The following is a 14,311-nucleotide window of genomic DNA, read 5'->3' as shown; positions in this document are numbered from 1 at the left end:
CATTATCAAAAGTGCCCTCCAGGCTCAATAAAACAAAACAAAAAAAACTCGGGAAAGTCGTGTTTAGCAGGGAAAGACTCAATCAATTATCTCGGGAAACTCGGGTATAGCAGTCTAGCAAGTGTTAACATTGTCTTTTTATGGACTTTTGATATAAAATCACACCCGTGTGAAGTGAGTGGTGCAACTCCGTGTGGGGGTCTGGTTCCGTCAAGCCGCCCCGCGTCCGAAACGGTCCAGAAATGACAGAGTTACCGTATGGGGGTCCCCAGGGGGTCCCCGGAACATCCAGACTCCCAGGAACGTGCCCATGGGGCCGGCGGTTCCGGCGAGCCACGCCGCGTCCGAAATGGTTGAGAAATGACAGAGTTACCGTGTGGGGGTCCCTCTACTGTACTGTACTGTAATACCCGAAATCATCATATACAGTTAATATGTGTGTGTATATTAGGCTGTGCAACAGTGACATTTTGTGCTCGGACACAGCCAGCCAGCCAGGGACACAGCCAGCCAGGGACCCACATAGCAGTCTATAGCAGGAGTGGTTGCACCACTCAAAAATAGGCTACACAAACATGTACATTTTCGAAATTGTTTTGGCTTCTATCGTTAGGTATTCCCAATTGCCCATATGATGACCACGGATATGCTCTAAAAGTGTGAAAAACGTATTTTTAATTTCACTGTCTTTAAAAGAGTTGCAGCAGACCTGCAGTTATCTGGGAGTTTTTTTTTCTTCCAAATATGTGGTCCATATCAAAATTGAACAGTGAAAGTTAGAGAAAGGGGAGTGAGTGAAAGCAATTAAGAAGCAGACGGAATGATAAGGTGATTACAAACAGGGGTTACATCCCCAACACAGCTGAGACAAATTGCAGTCCACACACACACACTACAAGTCTCTCATGGCCACTACAAATGAAAAGGTTTTAGTTTCCATTATTTACAGCCATGAATGATGTACCCTGCCATTTGGAAGAGAATGAAGGGACTATTTATCTTGCAGCATAATGTACTGAGGGACAAAGAGATTGTGCTCACAGTGGCGCATGGGCTCAGTCACCAATGCCCTGTGTACGGGTGTGGGTGCATGTGTGTATGCGTGCGTCATGAATCCAACACAAATTGCTTATATACATATACACAGGCACTCAGTACACAGCACAAACACAACTGATTCACTGCCCTCAAGGGAAAACACTGCATGGACAGATAAGACAATTACATGACAAGCCAAAGAGAAAGACCCTTGATGAGGAGATAGAGAGCAAGTGATGGGAAAGAAGAAGAAGCAGCATGGTGTTTCAGACAAGTCCTACAATCAGAGACCAATCGATCTATAGCTGATGCAAGATCCATACAGAGGAGTTTGCAAACCAACCACCAACTAGGATAAGAACAAATCCAGTCCAATGCAGATGCACCGATTTGTTGTGAATCAGTCACACAAGTGTATCTCTCGAAGCACATCACTTCTTAGACCATTACCACAAGTAAAGCCGCAAACACATGCGCGTGTACTGTGCACGTGCGTGCCTGCGCAGTCTACACGTGATAAAACACACATCCCTAAACTCAGAGGACAGCAAGGTACACACACACCATCTGGTGTTTACAAAGAGTTTCAACCAGTCTGACTCTCTGTTCGCTTTGCCAAACACAGAGGAGTAGCAGAAAGAGAGAAGATTAATGTCGAAGGCTAGAGAATCCTGAGGGGGTCAAGAGATTAATGTAGGAAGTTTCAACACACAGGGGCATGGCTGGTGGTGAAGCTCTCTGAGGAGCCCAAAGCAAGATACAGAAAGGTACAAGGTACAGAAAAGGAGGAACTTGAGAAGTAGAAATGGAAGAGGAGAGATAGGACCTGAACTTTACAGGGAAAGGAAAAATCAGGACAGTTGTTTGATGATAATGAGGAAGGCTGATGGAAAAAACACCAAAATAGTTTGGTGTTAAAGGACAGGGAAATAGACAGATTCTCAGAATAAAGGTCAGGATCAGTTAGTGCAAATGACTAGAAAGCGCAAATGACTAGAAACCTCTCTTCACAGAGTGAAAATTTAGTTAAAGTTTTATGTCAATCCCAAAATTCCTAGTCCTAGACCACTGAAAACCACAAATTATATTTAAAATATGCCAATCTACAAGCCGACAATGCGACTTTGCACCGTGACTTTGTAACGAAGCGCATATGAGATTGTAGATCTTCTATTTCGGAAGATATTTGCCTACAATGACATGCCTAAAATAGGGACACCAGGTTGAAAGTGGTAAATAAAGTTGGCTGCACAATGCCGATACTGAAATAATGTCCGATATGTCGTTCTGAATGATGGGACAAATCGGCTGCACCATTGGCGATACTGACATAATGTCTGATATGTCGGTCTGAATGATTCTGCTTCCATCTTTCCTTTGCTTCTGACCTTTCTCTCCCCCAACAGCTCTTCCAGCTACTGTCCACCAGCCACTGCAGGGCTTACTCAGGGTCAGTTTGTGGAAATCACTCAAAACTGACAGAACCACCCCCACTGTTCCGTTTGACTCTTTTCTCCATGAAATTTTAATTCCTCCCCACTGATTTTCTCCCCCTCTGAGAGCAGACTGTTCTATATAATATAAACACACACATACACAAGCAGTATAAATGTGTTATCTGTTAGAGGGCGAGAGGCCATCATATGATGAAGGCCACTGGTACCGTGACGACCATTGTTAACATATCAAACGCTCTGCGCCAGTCCAATGCAAACACACACCCACACACAGCTCCAGGCTACGCAAGCCAAGCACACATTGGTGTGTGAGGGCTTTGAAGTCACACACACACACACACACACACACACACACACACACACACACACACACACACACACACACACACACACACACACACACACACACACACACACACACACACACACAGCTCAGATGTTAGAACATCAGCTGAGGGCAATGATGACATGGCACCGCACATATGTAGTCCTCTCACACAGGCTGCCAAAGTCAACCTGATGGGCTTTTAGGAGTCCAGGTCTATTGTCAGTGTTACGGTGAGACACAAGATGAAAAGGTGGGATAATGTCCCCTAAAGGGGGCACTATCATGCTTTTGATGTGCATTTCATTTATAGATGATTATCATAGGAACAATATATACCATACAATCCATATTAACAGAAATGTTCCCCGTCTGTTTTGTAACGCACGAACGCACGCACGCACGCACGCACACACGCACACACACACACTGGACAACGGAGGGCCGTCTAACACAGGATCTTTTTTTATAATTAGACGGGATGATTTAGATCGCGAGTTATTAACGTTTTAAGATTTTCGTTGTCGTCGGCTAAACAGGGGGGGAACATTTTCGATGACGTCTCACTGGCTGTCGCATCGCTCCCAGGCTGTGGAGCGATGCGATCCGTTTTCATATCAATAAACTTCGTCTTTTGGATAAAACTTCGTCTTGGGCGTCGGGCGTTACTAATAGAAAGGACAAAGAACTTCGTCCTGGGCGATGGGGGTGTTAACAGAATACATCGACTGGCAAGCCCAAGGAACAGACGGTGGTCTAATCCAAAGCACTGCCTCATTTTCTTGGCACAGAATTAGCATACATTTGTTTTGTAAAACAGTATACAGTAACCTCTTCTTATGCCCTCTTCTCCACTCCATCCTTTCCTCCTCTCAACTCCCCACAGCCTTCCTCCTTCTGTTCCTTCTCTGTCCTTATACAGCTCTTCCCCAGGAGGTGCTGTCCATCAGCCACTGCGGAGCCTACTGTAAATGGAATCCCATTAGCATCTTGTGTTGTCCGAGTTTCGGCTCATTGGCTACCAGCAGGGATCGATAGAGCTCCTATTGGAGCCAGGATCGCCCGCAGGTTTGACTGTATTGAACCATTAGGAAAACACAATGATACTGTATGCGGTAGAATGATGGGGTGTGGAAGCAAAGTATGGGTTTGGATTGTGCCATCAATGACACAGGCTATTTAACAGTCGGTGGAGATTTAGCATGCATATTGTGAAAGCAGAATTTGTAGTGGATGCTTAGTTGGAACATATTATACACAATGAGGCACGGCAAGATTTCAGAACTTCAGAAGTATAAGTCATTTTACTCGAGTAAGGAGCCAAAACGTACATGACCTGTCAATGCAATGGAAGCCCAGTCTGGCTCATTGAACAACAGTGTTTATACCTTCCCACAGCTACAGCTAGGAACAAACATGTTGCATGAGGGTCTGTTGATTGATTAGGTCAGACAAAGAGCTGGAGAAACAGTCACTATACTGTCTTAGGGCAGTGCTAGGCATAACTGAGAAAACAAAGGAAGTAAAAATAGATGACATAATACGCAACAATCAGATTGTCGAGGATGAATTCCTCGACAATCTGAACAGTGCTGTTTTGATGGCACCTGTACAAAACAACTACAAAATCAAGAACACAGACACACATACACACACAAGTCTAAAATAAATTCACAGTTATACAACTTCAACGACCTCATATGCTAGGTCAATTTGAGATGTGTAATTAGGAGTCAGGACTGAACTAGCCTACCGTAGAAGAGGTGAAACACAATACAGAGCTGCTGGTGCACTTCTAATCATATCTGACTCCTCCAAGCCAGCCGACCACTCGGCCAAAGTGAAACACTATACCACAAGACGAGGAGTCCTCATGTTGGGGAGACAGAGTGGCTGGCTACAGACGCAACCAAAGGAAGGAAGGAAGGCCCCTTCTTCATATTCAGGTTCTCACAACACCAAAATAAATAAGTCAATTAAATAATTGAAAGGTCCCCTCAGTTGTAATCGTTATGAAGATAGCACAAGCATATCCCTGTAACACCCGGATTAATTTCTACTTGCAAAAAAGAGATTTCAACCTTACTACTACTTTTTACTACTAGGACTTATCAGAGGAAATGTAAAAAGGTCAAAGGTCATAGGTTCAAAAATTGTTCAAAATTGTCCAGAGATTTTTAATTTGTGTGAATTTCAGCCCGTGTGGGGGGTATTTATATGCAAATATGTTAACGACAACGCTGTGTGTTACAGGGTTAAGATGAATGACACTCCTTCAAAAGGCCTTTGTTTTATTTTAGTTGTTCCTTATGTCTGCATAGTTGTGGTGAACTGGTGATACATATGGGAACATTCGGTTAGCTTTCTTCACCGACTGAAATCACGCGTGATATACTATTGACACACCGACAGAAATTGTCAGCCTTCATGAGTGTTGGGACGGCATAGCGTGGCACTGTTTAGGAGGAAAATACTACCAATTACATACATATCATAACTATATATCAGATTAAACATAAGCTATATATATATAAAAGAAAAGTTTAAGACCTATAATAAAACACCCTCTGAGTTACACAGCTGGGAAAAAAGCTGACACACACACACACACACACACACACACACACACACACACACACACACACACACACACACACACACACACACACACACACACACACACACACACACACACACACACACACACACACACACACACACACACACACACACACACACACACACACACACACACACACACACACACACACACACACACACACACACACACACACACACGAATTCTCAGTATGACAAACAGTACCACAGTCTTCACCAAATAAAGAAGAGAGAAGGAGGGGAAAGAGAGAGTGTGAGAGAGATACGGAGAGAGAGAGAGAGCGAGAGCGAGGAGACAGACATAATCAAGGGCTGAGATATAGGGAAGGAGTCTGGGAGCTGGGAGAAGAGACATTATATGTCTTACCATGAAAGCAGCTCCCTAGACAAGCAGGCAGCTCTAGTCTCTTTCACACAGCGATGTGAACACACAGCAACCAAGTGGAGGAGTGGAACTCTCCAACAGCCTCGTCCAAAATGAGGCGGGAGCGCGCAGAGCAGCCTGAAGAGTGCAGGACAGGGGCAGGAGCGACAAAAAACGGTGTGTGTGTGTGTGTGTGTGTGTGTGTGTGTGTGTGTGTGTCTGCGTGTCGGTGAGTTCCTGTTCGTGACGCGAGGACGGGGAAACAGCCTGGCTCCAGTCCCCCAGCTGAGGTAGGAAAACAACCGCTGGAGAGAGGGAAGAGAAGGAAAGAGAGAGTGAGATAGAGACACACAGAGAGAGAGAGAGCGAGAGAGAGAGGGGGAGGGCAGAGTGAGTGAGGCGCATGCTGAAAGTCTTTCCCAAGGATTACAAAAACCACCCACTCTCGCTCTACGCTTCCAGAGAAACGAGAGGAGTGAGCGAGAGACATTAGGAGAGTGCATGGACGCGAGTGTTGAATCTGCAGATTCACAGCTCGACTGAGGGGGCTCATAACTGTTCCCTCTTTTCTCCGCTGCCTTGGACTGAGACAAGGGAAGAAGAAAAGGACAGAAAGTGACAGAAAGAGGAAGGTGAGGGCCGGGACACAGACAGCCTTTTAGTGTGGTCACATTTAAAGAGAGCATCGCAATGTCAAAAACAATCGATACCTTGCATCACCAAGCCATAATCTTGAGTGGGTGCTACAGTCCCTTGCAGACATCAGTGGTTTCTACCAAGTAAGCATTTCGACAACAGACAACAAAAAACATCTAGTCTATGGAACAGGAACAGTGCAATTAATGGCACATTTTGCTGGAAATAGCATTTTTTTTCCAGCAATACCAGCAATTTGCACACCAAATCTATTAAAGATGGTACTCCTGTTTTAATATGATGAGCTGGGTTATTATGACAGTACACTTCAACCCGCCTTCTCATATTACATCCCTCCGTAGCTCTGCCACCATCCCCCTTCTGTCTCCTCTCTCCACCCATCTATCTCTGCTTCTTCCACTCTCATCTTTCTCTCCTGGGAGACATAGAGCCCTCCCCCTCTTCCTCCGCCGCCGCCACCACCACACACACGCACGAACGCACGCACGCACACACGCGTGCGCCACACATTCCACATACCTACAAAAACACAATATCGCTCCTGAATTAAGTCAAGCAAGAAAAACAGGCTTCAGCTTTCACCGTGCCAGTAAAAACAAAAACGGAAAAAACAAAACTGCACACTCACCACTTTCAGAATGCATTGAAACAGCCCTGCCCACACTGTAAGCCGCTGCCTGCCAGCCACTGGGCAGCCTTGTATTGACGTGGCCTGGTGTTTGGATAGGCCAGCGCAGCGGGAAGCTAAATGACCTCCGCACAGAACAAAGGAGCAGGTCAGAGCCACACACACACTCAATAAAATTAGGTCTACTGTGAGTCTTTGTGGTTATGTTCATGTCTGCATTTATATCATTTTTGCGACGTGAATGAAGAAGGGAGAAAACAGAAAAGGCATGTGCTCTCTTGTCCCCAGCATCAGTAAGTACAAGTAGGTACTGTGCAAAAGACACCCATGCAGGAGATCACATATTAGGTACAGTACGGTATACACACATACAGTATATGTGTGCCCCAGGGGTGTGGGTGTGGGTACTCGGGGACCAACGGTGCACGAGGCACCGGCGGCCATAGGAATCTAGAGGCCCGTTTCAAGACCAAATGAGGCCCCCATATATACCTATGGCATAATTATTCTGTTGATACAGGCGTATTGATACAAAAGGTTTATTACGCAGCAACAACACCTCTCCTCATCCTGTCGTCCCTTCACAATAAAGTGTCTCCCCTTTACCTCCCAATGCCGCATTTACACAGGTTATTAACAGGATATATGTGTAACTTAACATTGTGGGAGAGAACAAGGCAGCTAGAGAGAGAGGGCCAAGGGTGGCGGGGGTTGACTGACACCTGATGGTCAGTTGGAGGCCCCCCTGAGGGTAGAGGCCTGTTTCAATTGAAACTGGTGAGTGCCCCCTCCTCAAGAAGATAGGTATACACACATACAGTGTCTGTGTGCCCCTGCTCAAGAACATAGTCAAGCCAACTAGTCATTTGCCCATAAGCATAAGTCCAGCACTGAAGAGACATGCACCATCCATAGTATTTTGCACTTCATGTATTCTCATTTATCTGAGATAATGGAAAAACAAGATCATATTGAGAGTGACCGAAGGGACATGATTCATAAATTACAATCCAAAGAGAAGATATAAGACATACCAAGCCATCAACCCAGATCTATTTATTCATCCACTCTATACCAGCACCAGCAGTGCACCTTACATTGAGGACTATTTGAGGATAACCTTTACACGGTTTCGGTTGTCCGCTCATAGTGCGTGTGGAAATGGGAAGATGGAGCCGCATACCACCTTAACAGCCAATGTGAGACTGGTATACAAAACGAACAGCACATACTGGTGTGTCCCCTCACACAAGATATCAGAGTGAAATATGGACATGAGGGTATTGATTTGAGCTCACTCTTTGTGGGCACTAACAGAGAGACTTTGCGTATGCTACATGCCTGCCTGTCACTTGTGGAGCAATAGAAAGCTCCTGTTGTAAAGGGATTCTGTATTGTGTATTGTATATTTTAATGTATTGTACCTTTTAAAGTTTTTGATTCATGGTTTTTTTTATTATTGTTTGGACCCAATGTTTTATACATTTGTGTCAATAAAGTAACTAACTAACTAACTACCTTGAGAACACAAATGCTTACGCTCAAATTTGATTTCTTAATTTCAGTTAGCGTTTAAGACTATGCAATACCTGCTTTTAGAGAATCTGAACTGAAGTATATGAGTGTTACTACCCTGATTAGATTTTTGTTTTCTGCTTTTTAACCAACAGTTCACACTAAGTAAAAGTCAATGCGACGCTGTCAGAGATTAGGAAAACAATGTTGTGTGGCATCACCTACATTCAGGAAAGCACATTGCAGCCTCAAAAGACTGCAACATGTGGAAAAACAGACATTTTTACCTGGTCCGAAGTCTTGACTGATAGTCAAAAGTTTCAGAGGCAGTGTCACAGTTTAAACGTGACTGACACAACTTGAGGTCGTATTGAGACGTTTGGTTTGAGACCAAAGACACCAAATATGAACGTAGAAATGCAGGCATGTTCGAAACAACATGGGCAAGAACTAATACCAAACAACATTGTGTATCTCTGAAAGGGCTAAGGGAAATGCTGTTATAAAGGAATTGAGGATGTGTAGTTCAATCTATGTCTTTCTTTTTAAAACAAGACAATAAATGAGTATATAGATGTGTTCTGATCTTGTATTGCATTATGGAGCGCATATATATATATATATATATATATATATATATATATATATATAAATAATACATAATACATGTCATCATGTATTATGATTTTTTATTATTATAGATTTTGAAGTTAAAAAAAACTTAGTTTCTGTTTTCCTCCTGTTTTTCTATAAACACGTTCTTTACTTTTTGGTCAGAACTGTGTAATATTTATAATTAATTAATTATTTGTTATACACGTATACAGTGTTCATGATGTTCTACCGGACAATGCTATAGAGCATCATTTGGCAATGTATCAGTGCAACTGAAAAGCACTGCAGGTGTTCCAGTATGCACACAATAGGCGCTATGAAGGTAATAGGGATTTGGAAGAAAGACTAGGAGTGTAAATCAAACCGCTTGAAGCCATCCTTTGTTCCAGCCTAAATCAATGTGCCGTTATGTGTGTGATGTTTTTTCAGGTGAAGCTACATCACTGTGCCCAAGACAATTTCCCTCTCTCTCAAAACTTTAAAGTAAAGTCACAACAAGCTATAAATCAGACACCCTATAAGCTGATGAAAATTCAACCACCTCAGCTTTAGAAATGGAATCCGATTCATCAACATTTCACTCTCTCTGCTTCTCTTTCTCACATACAAACAGGAGTTTGTGATGCAGGGATCAAAGAGTCTGACCAGCAAAGGTGGTGGTGGTGGTGGTGGGTGAAGTTGGGGGTTGGTGGCCAATTACATATTATTTTGAGGGTCATGACATTAAATAGTTTGAGAACAACTGATATAGAAACAGGTTTTTCAGAAAACTGCCATGATTTAGAAAACATTTGTAGAATCTGGTCTCAGGTCTCATCGTGTACTGTAAATCAGGCCATAAGCTAAATATTGAACTGTCAGAACCAGTAGCTAAGTATTTGGCAAGGCTCTTTATATCATACTAAAATATTTAGCTGACACAATAGTTAGTAACATTTTATGATTTACACTTTTTGGGGGACTTCACCAGTGGAATTGAACTAGTCTCCTGCCCTAGTTGGAGTACAACTTTGTGCCAAATATTTGAGGTTCAAATGTTATCAGTTTGTAGCATGCTCTCCTGACATTCTTAGACAGCGAGTCAGAAGCCTGGTAGCACCAGTCCATTATATTTTTATTTGAGCATAGCTACTGCATGAGCCTGGAAAATTGGCATTAGAGGCTATTGGCTGCTTTTCTCTGACTCCGTGTCATACCTTCAGAAGAATGCACAGTCACACTCACAGATACTGAATCTACGGTCTTGTCTCATGTAGTCAGAGATCTCTGCCTACTGATATGTCCGGTGACATCAAATTCAATGTAGGAGCTAAAAACTGTCTGAAAACAAACAAAATAACAGCATGGCAGAACCAACGCAAAGACTTTAGGGCGGTCCTTCATATGGGATGACATCCGGTTTGGTTTCCAAATCAGTAGGCATACAGTAGGTTACCGCTGCTGTTCTAGCCCATATATTGAATTTAGATTTCTTCAGATAAATCAGCAGGCAGAGATCTCTACACAAGACTACCCATGGATCACAGATTCGTAACTGATTATATATGGGCGGCTCACATGTGAGCTGGAACAAACCGCAGATAATTCCTACCATTCTTCAGCACCGAATACATGTAAAAATCTGTAATTAACCAGGTCAATAACTACAGGCACTGATGGTGTTTTCTTCTGATCTATTAGGCGCAACAATAGAGAGGCTGACAGGGAAACCAAAGACCTTGAGTGGGGCCACTGAGTGCATCCTAACTAGATGGATCTAGATAGGAAAATCATGGTTGTAGGGCTGCCATGTTCACCTGGCTGGAGTCAGTGTGCGTCGCACGCGCGCACGTGCACCCGCACGCACGCACCCGCACAATGAGCTTCTTGTTGTGCTGAGCCAGTGGTTAGCAGAAGTAGCACTACTGGAAGTGCAACAGGCTTACGTGTTGTATGTGGTGGCCTAGTTTTCCTGAGTTTGAACCAGTCATGCACACAAAAACATCTGTTACATACATGAATCACATACAAAAGCTAATCATAAAATCAGTGAAGGATAAATTATAACCGTCACAAACTGATGTTTCCTCTTCCATCCATTATACAGAATACAGTGCTGTCAGACATATGTAGCCTTCATATTGCCACTGCTATCTTTCATACTGATTGATAGATCCAATTTTACAGGCTGTTGTTTAAGTTTTGAAACCACAACATTGTATCAACACATGGAGCCATATTTTGTAGTAGTTTAGCTCCCCCACCCCTCTACTTCACTATGATTTTACTATGTTAAACATCAGTGTATCAACTCTGTTCTCTGTTCAGAAAAAACAATTTTTGGTAGTCGATCTTTTGGTTTATACGTGTGCTCCCTCAGACAACATGGACAAAATAGTTTGCAGTTATCAATATTCAAGATACTAACTCTGCTTGCACATAATATTGTAGAGTACAATGGACTTCCCAGCATGCAGTGGGGACTGCGCATTAGTCAGTGGGTTAGGGTTTGGGATAGGGTTAGAAATGGGTCGGACTAATGAGCGGTCGAAACAATGACACATTACCGCATGCGTTGAGCCACACAGAGATACTTATTTGAGGCCGGGGCTGGCCGAGCGGTCCAAGCACCTAGGCTGGTAATCCTGACAAGCCTGACAGCGTGTCGCAGGTTCGAGTTCCGATCCCGACGACCTTTGCTGCGTGTCTTCCCCCCCAAAAAGCCCCAACAAATATCTTTTTTTCCCTCTTTTTCTTTTCTTTAAATTTAAATTTTTATCCCATGATTTTGCAACCCATTTTTTTCACCCAGTGTCAATTATCTAATGTAATCCTGGGCGCTGCACTTCCTCTGCCAACCTGGGGGGGCAGCGGACTGACCTCATGCTTCCTTCTATGCATGAGTACTAGTCCAAGCTGCTTCTTTTCACCTGAAGGGCCCTTTCGCCAACCCCGCCTCGGGTATGGGTACTGATGACGTGGAGGAGGGAGCATGCCCCCAGCACCCACAGCGTCCCCAGCGGGAATCGAACCCAGGACCTTCTAGCTGTGCCACCGTGCCCCCCTCCCCAAAAAAAATATCTTAAGATACTTAATTGAACAATAGGGGTGGCTGGCAGCAAGTACATTTGGCACTTTTAGTCGGTCCTCCATTGTACATCTTCCACAGTGAGGTTGGGTGGTTTCCACATTTTTAAACCGCGGTTTATGTCCCCCAAAGAACTGTGGTACTCAGTTTTACCGTTGAATTAATTATAATGTGGCCATGCGGCCACATTATTGGTCGAAATTATGGCTGGATGATGGATTTTGTAATCAGAAACTGCTATTACAGTCTATCGCCACAAGATGGCCCCTTTCCCCGTTGTAGTGTATTGTCTGTCATGTTTCGCCTTTTAGCCACAGTCTAGAATCAAAATTGTCCCTCTGTGCCTGCCGTAGTGTTGTTCCGCTCCACTCTGAATAACACACTTCTGATCTGCTCGTGGATCGCAGTGATTTTACGCATTACATAAGTATCTTACACTTAACACTTTGACTGGGAGACGAGAGCATATGGCAGCAGAAAGACTTTTGTCACCTCTCTTCTGTTAATTTTATGACTAGCCTCGGGACAGTCACACACTACAGTCAACCTCGCTCTACACGTGTGATACAGCCAAGCTGAATGTATTGTGGGGGGGCGTAGGGAGGAGTTTCACTCAGAACGACATTTTCTGGTCGCCATTTTCCTAATTCCTGCCTACCGGTAGTCTAGTAGGCTAGCTAGTAGCCTAGTAGTAGGCTGCTAGGCTACATTTTCCAGCCTCAGTGTGGAGACATATGCCCTGTCCGTTTTTATACCCTAACTTGTCCATTCCACCGCGGGCCGTCAGAATTATGCTTCCATTGTAGCCTTGCAGTGCATTGACTGTCAGAGATATCAAATAATTAAATACACACTGTATGGTTTCTTACAAAACCATACAGTGTTACAAAATAACATAACCTTCAGCAACATTCCCAAACACATAAATGCTCTGCTCTCTACCTGTCCTCAAACAAGCATGACAGTGTAATCAAAATAATAATGTTCAGATCGCATACAGACAGATCCACGTCGTGGTCACGGACACGGCACAACATAACACTATTTATTTATGTATTCACTGCGGAGAGCACATGTTTGACTGATCACTTGTCACTCTCGTGGTGTTGTTCCCTCTCTCTCACTGCATGGTTCCATAAGGATATGTCCACATGTCTTCTTGTCAAGTAAGATGTAAACATTACATCAGATCAGAACACCCGCACATTTTCTAACGGCGAATAATAATAATACCACTGTCGATCCAGAGCCATAGAGTAGAAGAGTTGTGACAAGTCAAAGATAGAGAGATGGAAGATGGTGTACTGCAGTGACAGTATACACACCAGCGTCACTGACAATTAAGCAAACATACGAACTACAGACTGGCAGCCAAGTAGCCTAGCATCCTATTAGCCTACATGTAGGCAGGAAGATGTCTCCCAAATAAGCCAAAATCCTACCGAACACGTCACTACGCCCTCCCCCTATATGTTGTGGTAGGACAGGGCTGTGCTCCTAAAATAGCAGACCTACAAGATTACAGCGTGATGCGCTGTAAGCTTGTAGAACTGCTATTGTCTGCACGCGGTCCGCTGTACAGCAAGGTAGAACTCCAGCTTGGGAGCGGAGCTGTTCTCACATTTCATTTTCAAGCGTGATCGCAGAGTTTGCAGCTGACAGTGGCTGATAAGGAATATTTTGGCATATCACCCAACCTTACTAGAAATCCATAGTCTTCCCATAGTGGGGGTGTCGCAATACTTAGTTTGAGACCAGTCTTCCCATAGTGGGAGTGTTGCATTACTTGGTTTGAGACCTGTCTCCAGCTGTTATTTGACACTGTCATTCGCTCTACTGCTACCGTAAACAATAATCACGGGCACCCAACACACATGTCACGTGACACGGTTTGGCCGATGAGACCGCCAAAATTTCATAAAAACGTATGAAACCGTACCACCCTATTCCACAGGTTGAAAACCTTGGCCAACCCTTGTGTAAGCTTTCTCGGCTGAATTTGGGCAGAGCCCTGCTGAAATATTCA

General features: G+C 43.9%; 1 protein-coding gene across 5 annotated transcripts in view; it reads right to left on the bottom strand.

Annotated features, from left to right (window-relative positions):
• The window catches only part of LOC306932703 (SPRY domain-containing SOCS box protein 4-like), a 55,029-nt gene that overhangs the window by 20,471 nt on the left and 20,247 nt on the right, over positions 1-14,311 (bottom strand). The window contains exons 3-4 of one of the 5 annotated variants that reach the window (XM_079514606.1): positions 7,089-7,204; positions 5,807-6,108 (exon numbers count right to left, since the gene is read on the bottom strand). The exons of 1 other annotated variant lie outside the window; for it this stretch is intronic. The gene's annotated coding sequence lies outside the window, so the exon portion shown is untranslated. Of the gene's footprint in view, positions 1-3,651; positions 3,786-5,806; positions 6,109-7,088; positions 7,205-14,311 lie in introns of all 5 variants that reach the window. 3 more of the 5 variants (XM_079514605.1, XM_079514604.1, XM_079514607.1) reach the window with 3 other exon arrangements.

Source organism: Electrona antarctica (assembly GCF_951216825.1).
Source record: "Electrona antarctica genome assembly, chromosome: 11".
Lineage (NCBI taxonomy): Eukaryota > Metazoa > Chordata > Actinopteri > Myctophiformes > Myctophidae > Electrona > Electrona antarctica.
Note: the sequence above shows the minus strand (reverse complement) of the source record. Positions and strands in the feature narration are given on the sequence as shown.